The sequence below is a fragment of the Eublepharis macularius genome, chromosome 2 (assembly GCF_028583425.1).
Source record: "Eublepharis macularius isolate TG4126 chromosome 2, MPM_Emac_v1.0, whole genome shotgun sequence".
NCBI lineage: Eukaryota > Metazoa > Chordata > Lepidosauria > Squamata > Eublepharidae > Eublepharis > Eublepharis macularius.
The window spans coordinates 21,744,915-21,766,674 of NC_072791.1; positions in this window are offsets into that span (position 1 = coordinate 21,744,915).

Below are 21,760 nucleotides of genomic sequence, written 5' to 3' on the forward strand. Positions count from 1 at the left end.
CTTTCCAATGAACTGATGCGAGCTCTCCCACCCCCCTTTCATTGTCTTGCTGCTTAATGCCTTGCTAATAGCCCCTTTGGATACAATATCTTTTTTCAAACTTGTTTTCTCTTGGGCTCTTAAACAGAGATTTAAACCCACCAAATTCAATGTATATAAAAGAAGACTTAATAGACTTCAACTGGCTTTGGAAAGGAATAAATAAATACATTTTTCAAAGCCCTCCCAGATGGTAGATTTAATTGCTATCAAGGAGGGAATAGATTCTCCCTCTCTTTCAAATGGAGGCTGCCATTGAATGTCATTCTGAAAAAAATTGAACCAGTTGAGAAGTTACTTTTGTCCTGCCCCGGGCCGGGGGGGGGCACATGATCTCATCCCCTTGGCTCAGAACTTACTAGTCCTACCAAAGGCTTCCTATACTTTAAACATATGGCAAATAAATAGTTTCCAAAGTTTGGCTGAGACGGATGGCATAACACCAGTACTGCTTCAGCTTTGCTGGCTCCCAATTTAATTCCACGCCTAAGTCAACAGCAGGATTTGAATCCAGTGTCACCTTAGAGACCTACAATATTTTCAGGGTATAAGCTTTTGAAAGTCAAAGCTCCCTTCTTCAGATACAAGGAGGAGTGGAGACCCCTGTGCCTTTATGTCCCATTTAGGAGGTGGTTGGGTGAAGCAAAGAGGGGAGTCAGGATGTAAAGGTACGATGCAGCTTGATTGTTCCACTGCAGACCAATACAGCTTCTTACCTGAAGTCTAATTCCAGGTGCTAGCATTAATCCTTGAAGCCCTAAATTGTGAAAGGATCACCTTCTCCCATATGAACCTGCCCAGTTTCTGAATTTCATGCATGGTTTTTGCCCACAGGACTCCCGTCAGTTTCAGGTGGGTAGCCATATTGGTCTGCAGTCGAAGAGTAAGATCTGGGTCCAATAGCACCGTAAAGACCAACTAGATTTCCTAGAGTTTTCGGGATTGGCTGGGACCTAGGGGTGGGATGGCTCGCTTGGCTGTCACCGCTGATTGTAGATCCAGAGGAGTTAGCCGTGTTAAGTCTGTAGTTGCAAAGTAGTAAAGAGTCCAGTAGCACCTTTAAGACTAACCAACTTTATTGGAGCATAAGCTTTCGAGAGCCACAGCTCTCTTTGTCAGATGGACTGGTTGCAGAATTGTTCCCCCTGGGAGCGAGCTTTGCAGCTTCCAAACTAAATGGAAAGCGTTTCTTTCCTGAAAGGTCTTTCTTCTACAGCATCTGTTACCTGATAATGTAGTTATTGTCTTACCCCTTTGCTGCTTTGATGTTCTAAATTTGGGATTAAAATTTATGGAAATTGTTCTGTTTGCTCTCAATTGTATACAACTTTGAGCACCTTTTGGTTGGAAAAGCCATAATCAATTAACCTAAATAAGTTTAGATAACCCCCTCCTATTCTGGAGGCAGGGTCTCCAGATACATTGTAGAAGGTCTGTGTGCCGTTCAATTAAAGTCCCCCATGCACCACTCCATTAATCTGTGCCAGCCCAGTCCACGGAAAAGACTTTAGCAGTTAGCAGATATTTCTTAATAAGCTTCCTCTTCTCTGAACTCCAAAGCAAGAATGTTGCCTGGATACCCCTGGCATGCTTTAACAGGAGAAAGCTTTGTTTCAGATTTCTCTTTTGTGAAAAGCTGCAGAATGTTCCTCCGAACTAATTTTAAAAAGGGATGTGTTTCTCCAAGGCCGTTTTTGTGGGCTCTTTGTAACTCATGGGGGGTGGACATTCCAATGAATCATCAGATTATTGTTCATTCTCCCCCTGCTCCCCATTTTATATTAACCTAAAGTGTTGTGTTTATTCCTGATTCCAGAAAAATAAAGTGTAAGGGTAGGGTTGCAACTCTAGGTTGGGAAATTCCTGGAGATTTTTTGGGGTAGACGCTGGGAATTCTGGGGTTTGGGGAGGGGTAGAACAGCAGGAATTTGATTTCATAGAATCCACAGCTGCCATATCCACCGGGAGAACGGATCGCTGTAGTCTGGAGATCAGTTGTAATTCTAGTACTTCATGCCCCAGCTGGAGATGGGTAACACTGCGTAAGAGTTATAACCGGATCTCTTCATAATTGGGAGAAGGACAGCACTAGGCTCAGAAAAGGGCAATCCATGCCTAAGTCCAGACCTGGAGGCTCTCCAGCTCAGCAGGGCTGGCGCCAGCGTCACTAACACCTGAGGCAGCTTAAGGGCTGCCGCTGCATGCATGTGATGTCATCACGCAGGGCTGGGTGCGCGCATGGGGGGCCTTTCACCCCTCCTGTTCAGTTGCTCATCAGGCCAGGCATGGCAGGCGGACGGGGCAGTGCGCAGCGCCGTGCATCCTCCCAGCCCTCCGGCTCAGATGCTCCATGCGCCACCCCGGCCGCCTGCCGCACCTGGCCGCAGCTGTGTACCGGCAGTGGCAGCAGCGGCAGCACAGAGCAACTGGGCGGGAGGGCTGGGAGGATGCCCACTCAGTGGCCTCACGCTGCCACCATCAGCACGCGCTTCTGTCTGCGTGCAGCAGCATGGGGCAATTGAGCTCTGTGGTGCGTGTCCCCGCCTTAGCGCCCGAGGCAGCTGCCAGCCCATCCTCAATGGGCGGGCTGGTCCTGCAGCTCGGGATCTCTTAGATTAGTGTCTTAAGATGTTGATTATGCAAAGACAGGAGGCCAAGATCCAGTTATAGCAGGATAGGATAATCTAGAGGCTTTGTACCTTCAGTCAATGGCAGGAAATGTTGTTGTACACACTAGGGGTGTGCAAGCCAAAAATTTTCGGCTATAGCCGAAAGTAGAAAGCCGAAAGAAGATTCTCTATCGTTAAAGCCGAAAGCCGAAACAAGAATCTCTTTCGGCTTTCGGGATTCTTTCGGCATTATTTCGGCATTCTTTCGGCTTTTTTCTAAGGGAAAATGCCTCCGTCTTCCAGGACGCCTGGAGGAGGCATTTTCCCACCGAATAAGCCCATAATTGGTGGGGACCTTCCTCTAACCCTTCTCTAACAACCACCCAAGTTTCAGACAGATTGAACTTTGGGGGGCCATGTTATGGCCCCCCAAAGCAGGTCCTCCCATCCTCCCATAAGAAAGCGAAGGAGCAGCATATTGTTAGCATGCTGCTGCTAATCTTTCTTCATTATTTCCTATGGGGAAAAAATGAAGAGGCAGGCTTCCTTTGCCAGGGGTGGCATTTTGCATGCAAAATGCCCCCAAGCCCTCAGGGGCCCTTCTCCCACCCCTCCTCCCACCCCCCACCAAGGCTCAGCCTGCTCCCACTGGGGGGGCATTTCATGGCCTCCCCAAGTAGGTGCTCTAATCTCTACCACTGACAGCTGGGGGAGGCTTGTGTTGCCAGGGGTGGCATTTTGCATGCAAAATGCCCCCCAACCCTCTGGGGCCCTTCTCCCACCCCTTCTCCCACCCCCCACCAAGGCTCAGCCTGCTCCCACTTGGGGGGGGCATTTCATGGCCTCCCCAAGTAGGTGCTCTGCTCTCATCTCTACCACTGACAGCTGGGAGAGGCTTGTCTTGCCAGGGGTGGCATTTTGCATGCAAAATGCCACCCAGCCCTCTGGGGCCCTTCTCCCACCCTTCCTCCCACCCCCCACCAAGGCTCAGACTGCTCCCACTTGGGGGGGGCATTTCATGGCCTCCCCAAGTAGGTCCTCTCAGCCCCTAAAGTCCACCCCTTACAGCCCCACACAAACCCAATTCCCCCCCAGCTGCCACACACAGACCCAAATCCCCACATTAGCCCCTCACAGACCCAAATCCACCCCCACCTGCCCCACACCCATAACCCCAGGAACAGGCTGGCAAAGGCCAGCCCTCTCCCTTTGTTCCCTATGCTGGGAACTTCTAAACTCTCTTTCCCTGGGCAATTCTGCACAGCCCAGGGGTGCCACAATGGTGGGCACACTTCTGAATGCCAGCTGGTCCCTGTGAAAGAGCACCTGAACCACAGACACCCTCCCTCAAATTCCCCCACCACCTACAGAGATGGCTGGCCAGCCAGCCCCATTGTTCCCTATGATGGGAACCAACTGCACAACAAAGAATAAAACAAGAACAACACAAAATAAAGTTTTTAAAAAATTATTTTCTCCCTTCCAAAGTACAAGTAGGCAAAGCATTATGACACATTACACCAGCAGTCCCCCACACAGAAAAATTAAAACAAAACTCACTTAACATCAGAGAATCACAAAACACGATTCCTGTCAAAAACACTTTATTTCTTGAACAGCTTTAGGTTACACAGCAGGGGGGAACACCAAAGGGCATGGCAGCACTATCTTACACAAAAATAACACAACTCACTTAACATCAGAGAATCACAAAAGCACAATTCCTGTCAAAAACACTTTATTTCTTGAACAGCTTTAGGCTACACAGCAGGGGGGGAACACCAAAGGGCATGGAAGCAGTATCTTACACAAAAATAACACAACTCACTTCACATTAAAGAATCACCCCAAAAATTGCTGTCAAAAGCACTTTATTTCTGTAACTGCTTTAGGTTACACAGTAGGAAGGCACCACAGAGCAGGAAAGCAGTGTACTACACAAAAATAACACAACTCACTTCACATCAGAGAATCACACAAACACAATTGCTGTCAAAAACGGTGAAGTGGGTTGTATCATTTTTTGTAGTACATTGCTATCATGCCCTGTTGTGCCCTCCTACTGTGTAACCTAAAGCTGTTCAAGAAATAAAGTGTTTTTGCCAGGAATTGTGTTTTTGTGATTCTCTGATGTTAAGTGAGTTGTGTTATTTTTGTGTAAGATAGTGCTGCCATGCCCTTTGGTGTTCCCCCCTGCTGTGTAACCTAAAGCTGTTCAAGAAATAAAGTGTTTTTGCCAGGAATTGTGTTTTTGTGATTCTCTGATGTTAAGTGAGTTGTGTTATTTTTGTGTAAGATAGTGCTGCCATGCCCTTTGGTGTTCCCCCCTGCTGTGTAACCTAAAGCTGTTCAAGAAATAAAGTGTTTTTGACAGGAATCATGCTTTGTGATTCTCTGATGTTAAGTGAGTTGTGTTATTTTTCTGTGTGGGGGACTGCTGGTGTAATGTGTCATAATGCTTTGCCTACTTGTACTTTGGAAGGGAGAAAAAAGAATTTAAAACTTTATTTTGTGTTGTTCTTGTTTTATTCTTTGTTGTGCAGTTGGTTCCCATCATAGGGAACAATGGGGCTGGCTGGCCAGCCATCTCTGTAGGTGGTGGGGGAATTTGAGGGAGGGTGTCTGTGGTTCAGGTGCTCTTTCACAGGGACCAGCTGGCACTCGGAAGTGTGCCCACCATTGTGGCACCCCTGGGCTGTGCAGAATTGCCCAGGGAAAGAGAGTTTAGAAGTTCCCAGCATAGGGAACAAAGGGAGAGGGCTGGCCTTTGCCAGCCTGTTCCTGGGGTTATGGGTGTGGGGCAGGTGGGGGTGGATTTGGGTCTGTGAGGGGCTAATGTGGGGATTTGGGTCTGTGTGTGGCAGCTGGGGGGAATTGGGTTTGTGTGGGGCTGTAAGGGGTGGACTTTAGGGGCTGAGAGGACCTACTTGGGGAGGCCATGAAATGCCCCCCCAAGTAGGAGCAGTCTGAGCCTTGGTGGGGGGTGGGAGGAAGGGTGAGAGAAGGGCCCCAGAGGGCTGGGGGGCATTTTGCATGCAAAATGCCACCCCTGGCAAGACAAGCCTTCCCCAGCTGTCAGTGGTAGAGAAAAGAGCACCTACTTGGGGAGGCCATGAAATGGCCCCCCCAAGTGGGAGCAGTCTGAGCCTGGGTGGGGGGTGGGAGGAGGGGTGGGAGAAGGGCCCCTGAGGGCTTGGGGGCATTTTGCATGCAAAATGCCACCCCTGGCAAAGGAAGCCTGCTTCTTCATTTTTTTCCCCATAGGAAATAATGAAGAAGATTAGCAGCAGCATGCTAACAATATGCTGCTCCTTCGCTTTCTTATGGGAGGATGGGGGGACCTGCTTTGGGGGGCCATAACATGGCCCCCCCAAAGTCCAATCTGTCTGAAACTTGGGTGGTTGTTAGAGAAGGGTTAGAGGAAGGTCCCCACCAATTTTGGGCTTATTCGGTGGGAAAATGCCTCCCCCAGACGTCCGGGAAGACGGAGGCATTTTCCCATTGAAAAGCCGAAAGAAAGCCGAAAGAATCCCGAAACGTTTCGGCTTTTTTCTTTCGGCTACCCGAAACGTTTCGGCATTCCCCGAAACGTTTCGGCATTCCCCGAAAGAAGCCGAAACACTTTTATTTCGGCATTCTTTCGGCATTCTGAATGCCGAAACGCACATTCCTAGTACACACATATTCTTTTCTGTGACCTTTTCTGGGACATGGATCACATATGACTGCAGAATAGTTAAGAATCCACTAGCACCTTTAAGACTAACCAACTTTATTGTAGCATCTGACGAAGAAAGCTGTGGTTCTCGAAAACTTATGCTACAATAAAGTTGGTTCGTCTTAAAGGTGATACTGGACTCTACTATTTTGCAACTACAGACTAACATGGCTAACTCCCCTGGATATGATTGCAGATACTCATTAAAATTGGTTCCTAGTCCACTTAAGGTTCTTGGCTTGGTTCCTGAAGTCTTCAACATGAAGGTCCTTTATCCAACTCTTATAGTGGTCTTGATGAACCCATAAAGCTGCCTTTATGGTCTGTCAAACATTTGGTCTATCAAGATCAGTATTGTCTGCTTAGGCTAGCAGCAGCTCTCCGGGATCTCAGGTGGAGCGGTCTTTCACATCACCTGCTGCCTGGTCCTTTTAATTGGAGATGCTGGGGATTGAACCTGGGACCTTCTGCAGATGCTCTGCTGCTGAGCCATGGCCCCTCCTTCGTTGCATTCTCAAATGTCTGTTTTTGCCTCACCCTTATTATGTAGATGGATCAACTGACCTACTATGCTTTCCGTTGCAGGCAGACGCGGAATTCGGAGAGCCAACACCATTGTATTGAAGGGCCAACTTTATTTCACTTTATAACATCAAGGGACCTGCAGCACCCCCAAGCTAACCCATTCTAAACATTTTAGAATTGGGTGGGATGCAGAAGAGTCTGGCCTTCTCTGTCTGAGCATCCCATATTGTGCAGGTGAAGCCACCCTGGCTCCAAACCCTGAACAGTCAAGTAGCTGTGGCTCATGTTCCTCCTTGCAAGGCCTTCTTAATGCTCACGGGAAGTGTGCCACATCCTTTCCCCCTAGCCATGAGGTCTATGGATCAAGGATAATGGCAACCCTCAAGGGGTTCCTGTCCCAAGTCTCTGAAGGCACAAGGCTCCCAGGCTCTGGATCCCAGGAGTGCCCCTTCACCCTCCAAATTGGCACTATGGGGTGCTCGTCTAAGCTCAAGCAAAGAGGGGTTGTGGAGGCAGAACCTGGTCATTTATGCGGCCATTCTTGATTTGCCTCTGGATAGCTGGTTCGGTATAGTGTTCAAGAGCAGCAGGACTCTAATGTGGAGAGGCAGGTTTGAGTCCCCATTCCTCCGCTTGAAGCCAGCTGGGTGACCTTGGGTCAGTCACAGCTCTCTCGGAGCTCTCTCAGCCCCACCCACCTCACAAGGTGATTGTGGTAAGGATAACAATCACATGCTTTGTAAACTACTCCGAGTGTTATCCTTCAGTTATCCTAAAGGGCAGTATATAAATTGAATGTTGTTGTTGTTCGACGAGGCCTGTGAGGGCATGCTGGTGCAGCTGGCCAGACTTCCCTTCTGCCAGCTACAGCAGACTCCCCCAACTGAAGTGAGCAAGGAAGAAGTGGAGGGCACAGCAGACTTCCCAGGGCACAACAGACATAATGAAGATCACGGATCTTAGCCAATGAAATACGGTTGCCAGCTGCCTCACCTTAAAAGCAGGGGGTGGGGGGTCATTTTGCTGGCAAGAAGCCCTAATCCACATTCCTCGCACATGTGCTCCAGAGGCCCCGATGATGCCCTTCTGGTTGAAAACCAGAATCTAAGGCGGCACGGCATGGCCAAATCGGCCCCAAACATAGCAAAAATGCCATTTCATCACACGCTCTCTTGGCTCCTGGCCTTCCTCCTCACTCCTTTTGCCCCTGCTGGCCATGTGAGTGGGAGCAGGGAGTGGAAGGCAGGGGATCCCCCACCCCCAGCAGCAGGCTGTCAACTCTACTCTGAAAAGCAAATCACATAATCGCTGCAATTCAAAATGGGGGCAGGTGAGGAGCAAGGCAAAATGTTCCTTTAAAATCCCATTTTTAAAAACTTTTACAATATTTATAATACGGCAGGGAGCCCCACTTTGATTATTTTTTATTTATTTATTTACGTCATTTATAGTCCGCCTTTCTCATGGAGACTCAAGGCAGATTACACAGTATGAAGTTAATGCAATCAGTATCAAGTACATTTCAATACAATACCATAAGGTAAACAGATATAAGTTTAAAGGCATAGCATTAGCAAGGATCCAAGACAGAGTAGAAAAAATATTGGAGCAAAACATAATCAATTCTAGGACTAACATTAGACAGCATGGAGCGCTGGTTGTATGTAGGAGTACATATTTAAAGCAGCAGATAATATATAAGGCAAAAATGGTGATGAAGTCTATGATCCGCAACTCGTTAGTGAAGCAACTGAGACCCCATCCCTATAATACAGCCCTCCCATTTGAATAAAAAGCCTTTTTGAATAGTTCAGTTTTGCATCGTTTACAAAAAGCCAGGAGGGTGGGGGCTCTTTTGACTTCCTCAGGCAGGCCTTTCCACAGAGCAGGGGCCACCACAGAGAAAGCCCTTGTACGCGCTGCTGCTGACTTCACCTGTGTGCAGAAGATTAGCAAAAGTAAGCAGGGGTTGAAGACTTAATCTTGCCCTCCCCTTATCACGTGTCTCCAATCCAATTCGTGTCTGTGCACAATTTATTTTTCAGAAAGCTGATTGAGATCTGCAGTCGTCATCAGGTCTATTTATGCCCCCAGATACCCGATCTGGGCAGAGGTTTACGTTGCTGGTCAGGCTTCTTAAGCGTGAATTACACCTCTGCTTTCTTCTAGAGTGAATGTGCTTTTTAGAATAACTGCTAAAATACTTCATCATGCATCTGACAAAGAGAGCTGTGGTTCTCGAAAGCTTACGCTACAATAAAGTTGGTTAGTCTTAAAGGTGCTACTGGACTCTGTTATTTTGCTAAAATACTGGACCTTTACATTCTTTATAGTATGTCAGAGCTGGTAAAATGTAGGCACTAGGCACCTACTCATTTCCCGGCTGAGAACAAGGGAGCCCAAAGCTGCTGACTTCTTCTTTCATAGTTGGCTAGGAGCCAAGCCATCCTGAGATCTGCTCCAGAGGAGGATCTGGGAAAAGCAGGGTTTTTTTCCCCAGTGTGGTAGGAAGAAAGTTGAGATAGCTTTTAGTTAACCATTTGTTACCCAAATAGTCTCCTAATTAGTTGGAGGCAATTAGCTTAAAGGAGACAAAGCAAGAGGGGTAACTAAGATTCTCCACCAATGTTTATGGGGATTTTTCCCTGAACAGTACTCTTAAAATAAATCAGCCAGATGTTCAGCCGGAAAGGTTTTTATTAAAATAGAAATGAAAGGGCAAACACAGAACACACAGAATACATACAAGGCTGACTAAGAGGAAATCAAGGACGAGACGGGAGAAAGCAATTTTGGGCAAGGCTATAATTACCAGTCTCGGAGATGGAGGTCCACAGAGGGGGCAGTGAAATGCCCAGCGTTTCACGAAGAAGAGAAGGCCCAAATGGATTTGGGGATGTATGTACGGATCCCAGAACACACACATACAAGCTGATGTTTTCTCCCCAAAAACAATAACTGAGGAGTTTTCTGGAGGCGGACAATGAGCGTAAATAGTGCTTGATGACCCTGTGAGTACTGGATGGGGAAAGCTACCAGGTTTGGTGAATAGTGTTAAGTGTTGCTTAATTAGGGTAAATGGGTGAGGGGAAGTAAGGCTGGACATAGACGAGATTAGTCAAGAAGACCCATTTTGGGGAGACCCATTGTCCTAAATTATGCATCTCTCCAGGGTGTGGAAGAAACCATTAGTTAGGCAGCCACTCTGACTCCCCTTAATTACTATGCTCTTACCTGGCTGGCATTCATTTTGTTTCATTTCAGGCCTGGCAGTATATTTAAGGAAGGGTGTTTATGGTTTTACTGCTCCTCATTGGGAGGAGGGTCTGACTGCTAACACGTTGGTGGGGAGGAGATGTGACTTGGTGGTAGAGTATCTGCAGAAGATCCCAAGTTTCATAACTGGTCTTTCCAGTTGAAAGAACCAGGTACCAGGGTAATGTCAAGATCAAAGACCTCTGCCTAAGATCCTGAAAAGATACTGCCGATCAGAGTAGACAATACTGACCTTGAAGGACCAAGGGTCGGATTCAGTATAAGGCTGCCCATAAGTGTTTGTGTGCATACATAACCTACTGATGTTCTTCTGCTTATTCTGGGAGTAAAAAACTATGACAGTGGAAGAAGTTAGAAGTAAGGCAGAAAAACACCATCCACAATGTCATTACTTGTTAAATAAAAAAGTCTTTCCTTTTGTCTGTCCTGAATATATTGTCCATCAAGGTCACAGGGTCCCCCTGAGTTCTACTATTATGGAAGAAGGAGGGAAAAGTTCTCTGTATCTATGTTCTCCACCCTGTGCCCAGTTATTTCTTGCTATGAAGAAGGGAGCTCTGACTCTTGAAAGTTTACAACCTGAAAATCTTGTTAGTCTCTAAGATGACACCACACTCAAATCCTACTGTTTAGCATCTGATCTGTCTTGCTGGATCTGGCAATTGTAAATCTTGGAACCATTTCTTCGGCTAGGAAACCAACATTTGCCTTGCACACGATTTACCTTTCCAGCAAACAGTATTCCCACTTGACAACTCATTCTTTTTCATATCTGGGGAAATCTACCCCAAAGCAACATTTAAAATGGAAAAGCAGGGGAAATTTGCCAGTCCGTTGTTTCTCTTCACCTTGCTTGTTCCCCGCATATACTGAGATGTTTCTGGATGCTGAAAACTGTGCCTAGTTCCACTTTCTGCGCTGGAAAGGCAAAATCGCGGAATGATGGAACACATTCAGCTTATAAACATCACCATATCTTGTCTGTAAAAGATGCAGAAGGGAATCTAAGTCAAGCTCACAGGTGCAGATTCATATGCCCTGGAGGAAAGAGCTCGTGATTATGCTTCTGTAAGACAAACACTGCTTTCCCACTATCTCTTATTCCATAGCTGCAATGTAAATAGGTATACTGCAAATAGGAACAACCTGCACATTTAATTGGTATGGTGTGCCTTTTTTTAATTGGTACAATATCCTTTCTTTTACTATATGTGTCAGTTCACAGTGTGCTGAATTGCTCTGTAGTTCGGGAGCGTGTGAAGGTGCTGTTGGAGAACAAGGCAGGATTAAGTCAGCACAACTGCATCCATAATATGTCATGAAACCACAGCTAAAACGAACCGATTTTATTTATTTAGGCATTTATACCCTGCCTTTCTCCCAAACAAGTAGGGCTTTTTTTCAGCGGGAATACGGTAGAACGGAGTTCTGGCACCTCTTCAAAATGGTCACATGGCTGGTGGCCCCGCCCCCTGATCTCCAGACAGAGGGGAGTTTAGATTGCCCTCCATGCCGCTGGAGCTGGAGCAGCACGGAGGGCAATCTAAACTCCCCTCTATCTGCAGATCAGGGGTGGGGCCACCAGCCATGTGACCATTTTGGCTGAGGGCAATTTAAACTTTAAAAAAACTCCCCCCTTGTTCCAGCTGACCCAAAGTGATGTCATTGTGCGGTCCTGAGTTCCACCACTGAGTTCCACCGCCTCTTTTCCCAGAAAAAACCCCCCACAAACGAGGACCCCAAACAGTTTACAGCATCATTCTCCCCTCCTCCATTTATCCCCACACCAACCTTGTGAAGTATATAATGTTAAGAGAGTGACTGGTAGTTTAGTGATTCTGGGGCCCTGGGCAAAAATCCAGTAAGGGACCCCAGAATCATTGGTACCTTCCCATAACTCATTACCACCAGTGTCTCCAATGTGAGGCAGATGGGAGCCATCCCTGGAAACTCCATCACAGATGGAGTGAGCACAAATGACCGCTGTTGAGCCTGTTGTCCAGACAGGTGTGCGTAGCGGTGTTGGAACCCTGGTCTTTTTTCTTTCCTGCCTCCATCAAGGGGCCACGGGTGATCAGGCCCCTTCCCAGCATGAGAGCCAGTTTGGTGTAGTGGTTAAGAGTGCTGAGGTTCTAATCTTGAGAACTGGGTTTGATTCCCCACTCCTCCGCTTGAAGCCAGCTGGGTGACCTTGGGCTAGTCACGGCTCTGTGGAGCTCTTTCAGCCCCACCCACCTCACAGGGTGATTGTTGTGGGGATAATAATAACGTACTTTGCAAACCGCTCTAAGTGGGCATTAAGTAGTCCTGAAGAGCGGTATATAAATCAAATGTTAATAACAACAACAATGTTCAATTTATATACCGCTCTTCAGGACAACTTAACGCCTACTCAGAGTGGTTTACAAAGTATGTTATTATGCATGTTATTATGTATGTTATTATTATCCCCACAACAATCCCCCTGTGAGGTAAGAGAGGCTGAGAGAGCTCCTAGAAGCTGTGACTGACCCAAGGTCACCCAGCTGGCTTCAAGTGGAGGAGTAGGGAATTAAACTTGGTTCTCCAGATAAGAGTCCTACGCTCTTAACCACTACACCAAACTGGCTCTCAACAACAATTGTTGTTGTTATGTAGCCTGGAGGCAGCTCCCCTATTGCCCATTGGCTAAGACCAAGGTCAGCCAGCAAATTTCCATGGCAGATCCTCATCCAACACTTTAGCCACTATACCATTACTGGTTAATAAACCAACTTCAAACCATACTTTCCAATTCTGATTTGACAGATTGTTAATTAGCCATTGTCAGTGGACGTGGACCACCTTCAGTCAATCGTGCTGGGATGGATCCTTCTATCAGCCTTTCTGTTGGGGAAAAACAGAAGAGGGGCCCTTTTAACCATAGAAAAGGACATGCCAAGAATTGTGGACGAACAGAAGGCAGAATGGGAGGCTGAAGTGAGAAGGGGAATTGGGCAAAATGGAGCAGAACAGCTATTAGGATCCAACCCACTTATCATGTTATGTCTGAATGGAGAACGGGTCAAGGCCAAAACCGCAAATAATCGTGAGTCAGAAAGGAGGAACACGACAGTTTTCTGCTCAGAGAGGAACTCAATTACAGTTTTTAAAAGAGAGGATTTGTGACTGGCCTCGTGCTGGTAGTTCTCCAAGCCCCGTGTTCTCTATCAGTAATTCCTTCAGAGGAAAGATGGGGGGAAAGGGGGCCTCTTTGTTCCTCAAGCCCGTTTTGTAATGTGGTGCAAGAGAGGAAAGAAACAAGCATCCTGACCCCCGACTGCGATCAGCTTTCTCTCTTCTCAAGTACGCTGCTGGATCGCCTTATCTTAACATTCAATATTGTGCGATAGCTGCTTAGTAACAGGAAGAGAATTCAGCTCATTCATCTCTGCGCTATGTGTCAGGCACGGAACCAGCATCTAGCGAAAAATATTGTTTCTTCCGCAGACCTTCACCTCGCGTCACGGTCATTGTTCTCAACGAGATGCATTTACACGATGGCAAGTGATTTGTGTTGAATGAGATGGGTCATTATTCCCACATGCAATCCCTTAAAGATTCTTCTGCCCACAGAGTTACTTCGGGATGATGGGAGGGGACAGGTCTTGTTCCATTTGGGCTTATGCCTAGGATACGAAAACAACAATACATGCATAATTTTGTTTTCCTTTGTCGTGGGCTTGCTTCCCCCCCTTGATTATCAGGCATACTGGATTGGCAAAGGTACAGCTGACTCTCTTTTTCTATGGCCTCTTACAACAAACTTGCTTTTTGGTTTAGCAATTTTGTTTCATGTTGCCCCCAAATTTTCCAATATTTGAAGTGCTTTATCATCACTCAGTATTTCACTAAATTTATTTCAGTATCAGTTTGCTGGTTGAATTCAAGTTTATTTCAGGATACAGTTTTCTAGGCAAACATAGGATGTGGTAAATGATCACCTGTACAGACTTCTTCCTGGAGGAAGAATTCCTGCACCCCTTAACACACACAAATTGGCTAGAAGCCCTAGAGGCAGGGCTTTTTTTCAGCTGGAACGCAGTGGAAAGGAGTTCCAGAACCTCTTGAAAACGGTCACATGGCCGGTGGCCCCGCCCCCTGATCTCCAGACTGAGGGGAGTTTAGATTGCCTTCCTCACCGCTCCAGCAGCCATGTGACTATTTTTGCCAAGGGCGATTTAAACTTTAAAAAACAGCTGACCCAAAATGACATCATTGTGCAGTCCTGAGTTCCACCACTGAGTTCCATCACCTCTTTTCCCATTACAAAAGCCCTACAGTCTTATGAAAGAATTTTGAGTGAATCCGAGAGAGTCCTGCAACTCAGTGGCATAACTTCTGGTTATGCAATCAGAAGTGATATTGTGGAGTCAACAGCCCCCTGCTTGGGTAGTCCCCACAGTCTTCAGCTCTCAGGAGGGGGCAAGCATGTTGTGAAATCTGAATGCAGATGGCATTAAATTAGGATTTGCAGCCACTTTGTTAACTGCTACTTTTTATAATTGTGGTTGGTTGTGATGTATGAATTCATAAACTGCAGTTTGTGGAGTAGCACTGCCTCCTGAGTATCCTGGGACAGAAAGGAGAGTATAGCAAGGATATCATCTCCGCTGGGAGGCCAACAGGAGGCAAGAAGCAGATCAACTGTGAGCTTTTGCACAAGCCAGGATTTATTTACACCTAGCAGGCTAACCAGAGTTTAAACCAACAAACCACAGTTTAAACGAAGGATAGTTTACTGTGGCAACTGAATGCAGCCTCTGAGTTTATTTCTTGCCTTCCGTTTACAACATGTGTCTTGTATCTCTTGTGTGGGCCACCATGGGTCCCTTTGCTCTGAAATCACCTTTCTGTAGTTATGTCTGATCTTTGTTTGTGGCATGGTGGATGGATACCTTTTCCTTTAGGCAGGAAGGTTGGACTTCATTCCTGGGACTCTAGCACTTCAGAATGCAGGAGCATACCTAAATTCTCCTCCCTGACAAAAGCTCCATGCATGTGGGAAGCTAGCACTTAAAAGAGAATGATTCTAGCTTTCTCCTTGTTGCACAAGTTTTTCACAGGTCGAAAATTTTTGACACTGGGACCAGTCATGCACACCATCTCTCTAGGATTGCTCCCTTATTTTGCCATTGTAAGAAGAGTTCCTCTTCTTCGAATGAATGGGCTTGACGTTAATGGGTTTAGAAGGGTATAACTTTGCTTAGGATGATACTGTTATAGTACATTGCTGAGACAACTCAGGGAGTGTCTCACACTCAGGCCATCGTCACATGGGCATCTGTTCCGTTAAATTTACAGCATATAGCGTCATCGCTGATATCGGCACAGTAACGTTTCTTTGGGTCACCTCGCATTTCTTCACGCTCCCAGCTGTCCACACCTAAGCGCTCTGTTCCGTTCTCTCTAATGGGCGCAGAAGCAGCTCCTTCCCCTTTAAAAAAAATTTTTTTGGCATTTAATTCCGCTATAACGGAATAACATTAGATAAACATGCCGGTAGCCCAAGCGTAATGTTAAAAAAAAAAAAAAACGGAAAATGACTGAACACAGCCATTTTTAGCGAGGTGTGGTTTTGGGTTAAAATAAAAATTTCTCTAATGGCAATTCAGTCATTTTTACTTGTTTTCTTCAGCAGAAAATTTTAATTGTGTGATGTCGTTATAGCGATATAAGGACATTATTACAAAAAAAGGGGGGGAGTCGTGGGAGAAATGGATTCTGGGATTGAGGGGAGAAAAAAAGGGTGGGCCTATGGTGTGGCGAGGTGAAAAACATCGATGTGAGGCATTCACACTAAGGCACAAAATATCGCAACTATCAAGCACAAAGCAGAAGAGAGAAAATCGCATCAGTGTTGGAATAAGGTGGGTGTTTGCCGGGAAATTGCGCCATTTTCGCGCTAAATAGAAGCCCGTGTGACGACGGCCTCAGTTTAAGTAAACTGATTATTCTTTGGAGATAGATGCAGAGGAGTTAGCCGTGTTAGTCTGTAGCAGCAAGATCAAAAAGAGTCCAGTAGCACCTTTAAGACTAACCAACTTTATTGTAGCATAAGCTTTCGAGAATCACAGTTCTCTTCGTCAGATGCATGGAGGGCAAGAAGAAACTGGTCAGATATATAGGTGGAGAGGGGAGGGAGGAGTGGATGCAAACAGTAGCTTCTGATATGGAGATCAGTTTGTTTCTGTTAAGGAAGTCAGTTACTTCTGATAATGAGATAACCATTCATAGTCTCTAGTCAATCCGGAATCCAAACATCCAGAAACCAGTGGGAGAACACTTCAATCTACCAGAACATTCCATCAAGGACTTAAAGGTCACTGTAGTTCAACAGAAACCTTTCAAAAACAAAATCCAACAGGAAGCTGCTGAATTGGAATTCATATGTAAATTTGACTTAGTCAGACTGGGATTGAATAGAGACTATGAATGGAATGAAGGGAGCTGTGTCTCATGAAAGCTCATACCCTACAATATATTTTGTTAGTCTTGTAGGTGCTACTGCTCTCTAGTTCTTTTTTACTGATTACTCTTTGTATTGGATCTTGTTTTGAATGCACCTCTTGTTGTAAGACTGTCATGATTTGGCTGTGCCAGAAAGGCCTAGCAAGGCCTCAGAAGCCTGTTAGCAGTGGGAGTAGGCCTGCCTACAATTCCCAGGAGCCCCTGGGCCATTTTGGCGCCCTTTTTGGCCAATCAGAATACAGGGGGCTAGTGCTATATAAGCCTGAGAGGGACAAAGCCTGCATTCTTTCTCCCAGGGAGCAGGCTGGAGGAGGTTTCTGCTAGGGAGAGAGGCCCTCATCCAGGTAGGGTGAGAAGACAGGCCTGGCAGACAGAGGGACAGTGAGTTCAGTTGCGCTAGGGCCTTTTGGTTATTTTGCTTTTACCCGTCTATTGTTGATAATACACCTTGCTTGTTTGTTTGTGTGATATTAACTGACCTCCTTGTAAATAAATACTTTTGTTGTTACTCTGCTGGGCCCTCATGCCTGTTTATCGGCCAAGCTATGGAGGTCCAGAAGGGTTGGGAGGGTACTCTGGGCCTTCCCAAGGGACCCTAAATCCTAGAGTGGTGGCAGTGTAAGGTGGCTCACCCCACCTGAAGCATGACAAAGACGCATCCCTTTCTGTTGTGTATATAAATCATCCTGGGGGAAGTATAGTTCTTACATCTGATGAAATGACCTCTGATTCACAGAACTTAAAAAAAAATTGTATTGAATAAGACTGCGGCAGGAATGTATCATTTGGTTCATATTCTCTCATTTATAGAGTTATTGGTCTCCAAACAAGATTCACGTTTTGTCATTTAAACGAGGTATTTTTGAAGCACGTTGATTTTACTACTTTTGTTATCTTCCAAACCTTTTTGGAAGGTTCTGAGTAATCCCATTCTCTTACTCCCACATGACTAAGAATCACCTTAGCATTAATGCTTTCCAATTGCCATTCAGAAGCTCAATGCACAGTCATTCAGAACTACAGTCCACGCAATCACTGTCACAGAACTTGAGCACAGCCACGCAGACGTTTTTCCATCCAGTTTATATTCTCCAATCTACTGAATTATTGGTCTTTGAACAAAACCAGTGAAACACATATCCTTTACAACTGCCATGTTTAAATGACAATTTTATAAGAGGGAGGGAAGGCAGCATGGTATATAGGCTGGTCTTGTCAGATCTCGGAAGCTAAGCAGGGTTGGTACTTGGATGGGGGAACCACCAAGGAAGGCTCTACAGAGGAAGGCAATAGCAAACTACCTCTGCTTCTCACTTGCCTTGAAAACCCCTTGCAGGGATCATCCTAAATTGGCAGCAACTTGACAGCACATACGAACATACAAAGAAGAAGCCTTAAACATCAATTACGCCAAGACCTTTTTAGGAAAAGACCTCGTAGGTACAAGTGGACCATAGATGGAACCAACATAAAACAGTGCAGCACCTTTAAATACCTGGGGATTACCTTTAGCGAAACTCTGTCTTGGAGGGCGCATTTGGCAATAACCAAATCTACAGTTCTTAGATCAATCGGTGCCATTCTGAAATTTTACTATACAAAAGGAGGTTTTCTAATAGACCCAGTACTGAAAATATGTTTAAGCAAGGCTATTCCTCAGCTCCTTTATGGAGTAGAGGTCGGGTTGGAAAGATTGTTTAATTACAGCTTTGGAATCTATCCAAAACAATTTCCTAAGGAGAATTTTAGCTTTACCAAAGGCTACTCCTGCAGCTCTTATGTGAGCAGAGCTTGGCCTGCCCTCAGTCAGAGCCCGTGTACATCGAACCCTGCTTAGATTCTGGAGGAAGGAGCGTAGCGACACACATATCTTTATAAGGCAAGGAAGCACTGAGAATTTGTAGGTGGGGGGAGACTTTGGAGGATTCTCCTGTTCAGATGGCTGTCATACTTAGCATTTATAAAAAGTTCTAAGTGCTTGACATACAATATTTTAATTGAATCTTTACAACAGCACTGTAAGGTAGGCTGGTATTATAAAACCCTGTAAAGCAGATGTGAGTCTGTGTAGTTTGCCTGAAACCAGAATGAGTTTGTGGCAGAGACGAGATTTAAATAAAGGATGTCCCAGATGGCAGTTTACAACTGCTATACCACAATCATCTTTTACCTCTGGGTCCCCTTGATTCTTTCCTGGCTGCATGCATCATGCAAAATTGGACATCATTACTCCATGGACAGGACTAGAAGATTTCCAGAAGACACCATTTTGTGATGTTAGGGTGTTCCATTGATCTTTTCCAGCGTGATGAACTGATAACTTCCAGCATCACCTGGATGGAAGTAAAGAACTGGAGTATTTCCAAAGGAAGACATCCTGATTTATGAGCCCTCTGAAGACATTCTGTTCTATTCCCTTTGTTGGAATTGGAAGCCTGACAGTCACATGTACCAGGAATGCATGGGATCTCTACGATACACCCAAACTGTGTGTTGCCATGAATTAGGTAACACGTGGATTCTCCACATGGATACCGGACACATCTTCCATTCACACAAACCAGGCAGTGACCACATTGATTGTGTCATCGGGTTCCTAATAAGCACAGCTGGCGGGCTCCCAGTTGGAATGGAATAGAATAGAACATCTGCACAACTTTATGGTCTGCTATCTCCATTGTGAGAAGAGGAGAGGCTTATAACAATGACTTCTGTATTTGACCAAGGGGATTTTTGTTCATATTAAAGAAGTAAGGATCTGCAAGAAAATGGACTATTGCCTTATAGTGCTTGGATTGGAAGGTTTGTTCCTTACTTACTCTTCTGCTTCAGTGCTATAGGGAGATCCCCCTAAAGCTCTGTTTTGCTGTGTTGCAGGACTTTTGGAGACAACCTTCTGATCCTGAGTTTTGAAATCTCAGGAGGCTGTGGCTCAGACAAGTTACAACAGGGATCCCCAACATTTTTGAGCCTGTGCGGACCTTTAGGATTCTGACACAGGCTAGTAAGTGCAACCACAAACTGGCCGCAACAGGAGACGGAACCAACCCACAGAATAGTTGCCGTGGGAGGTGGAGCCAGACACACACAGAGGAAATTCAATTGCAAAGGAAAGAGGAGTAATTTTTAAACATAGACTGGGAAAGAGGAGTGTAAGAGAGAATAAAACTAACACTATGGTGGCAGCTGTCAGCGAAACATTTTAATCTTCACAGCCAATCTGATTTCCAATGGCCAATCAGAACCCCAACTGGGCAAGAGCCTCCCCTGGTCCCACCTACTTTCTAAAAAAAAATGCTTGTCAGGTGCTATGGGACCCACAGGTCACATTGGAGACTCCGGGGTTACAACAAAGATATTGGATCTTTGGCGCCTAACACATCAGCTAAAGCTACAATGACCTCTTGAGTGGAGTGGGAGTAGCTTTGTTGTTGCTGCTGACATTGCCTTATTTTACTAAGTGATTTACTCAGAGTTTGACAAACACTGTTTTAAAAAAAATCCCCTAGTTTCCTTCTCATGACAATAGAGACTATGTAAGTTTCTTTGTCATGGTCTTATTTTTGTAATTTTAATGTTCTGTGTCCCTGATGGTGTGTAAGTTATTTACTTAATTTATATCCTGTGCAGAGAAATGTGCTTTACTTGGAAAGTTTGGACTGTTCCAAAATCTTCACCTGTAGTTTTAAAAAGCTTTCCTTTCTCTCCTAGCAGAGAACTCGGGGGGGGGGGGAATATGCTCTAGCCACACCCTACTAGGCTCTACAGATACTAATTTCCTCTGTTGACCAGAGACAATGGAAAGATTGGCTCAACGACAGCCAGGAAGATTCCAGAGCTTTAAAGTCCTAGAAAGACTCTTTCAGGAGATTTCAGAAAAGGCTTTTTGGACTCCCTGCAGGTGGGCAAACAGAGCTGATAAAACACATTGGCATGGAGGGAAGGGTCTTATCTTGGCTGTTTCCATCTAGGGAGAAAGAATTTTCACACCTGAGCTCCTGCCTTTAAATCACTGTTAACTTTTGAGTTAAAGAGCCCACCTTAGACTAAGATCAGATAGAGCATGTACACAGTGAGGGACTGAGGAACTGCATGTTTACACCTTTCTTTTGGGATCCCTTGCTCAGTCTATTGCTGTGCTGAGAGTATGCGTGGGAGCATTTTCTTTTTAATAAATGCTTTATAATTTTTATATCATTATAAATTGGCCTGATCTCATCAGATCTCAGAAGCTAAGCAGGATCAGCCTTGGTTAGTAATTGGATGGGAGACCTCCAATGAAGAGCAGGGTTGCAGAGGCAGGTAATGGCAAACCACCTCTGTTAGTCTCTTGCCATGAAAACCCCACCAGGGGTTGCCATACGTCTGCTATGACTTGAAGGCAGGATTTCGTTTTTTTTTTCATAAGTGGTCTACCGCATCAACTTCTGCTGTTTGAGCATGCTATTTAAAATGGGCACCAGGAGAAGGGGGTTGGTCTACTGGCAAATTGCTAATTCCTCAGTGGTATACAAGTGCAGAAAGTATTTCCTGTGATAACCAGATGCTGGGTAGCTCTAGAGACACAGGTACAAAGTGGGAGCTTAGAATGCCAAGCCAAAGCCAAGAGATCTGGGGTTCCTGGCCTCACTTGGAGGTTGGCAAACCTAGGACAGACAATGCTTTCAGCAAGGCCTTCTGTAGGTCTGCCCCAGAAACAGACCATTGTACTTCTTAATGGCACCTTCAGTCTAAAACGGAAATGGTTCCATTCTAATTTCCAACAGAAAGTATACAGGATTTTTACCATAAAGATGCCAAGGGGTAGAGAGATGGGGTTGTCCAGAGACGGGGTGTGGAGGGTTTTGTGCGTATGCCTGCTGTGATGACATCACTTACGGAAATGGTGTTGTTGCATGGGAGGTGGGAACATGTGAGTGCTTTGTGCCAGGCCTGACCCCTGGGGCGTTGTGTGCCCCCCTCGCAATGATGTCACTTCCAGAAGTGATGTCATCAGAGTGGGGCGTGGAGGTTGGGCTGGGATGCTTGCTGGTGGTGGGAAATCATCAGGCAGCTTGCCCGCTCCTGCCAGTTGGGTGAGGGGCAAACTCTTGGGGGCTTGTCT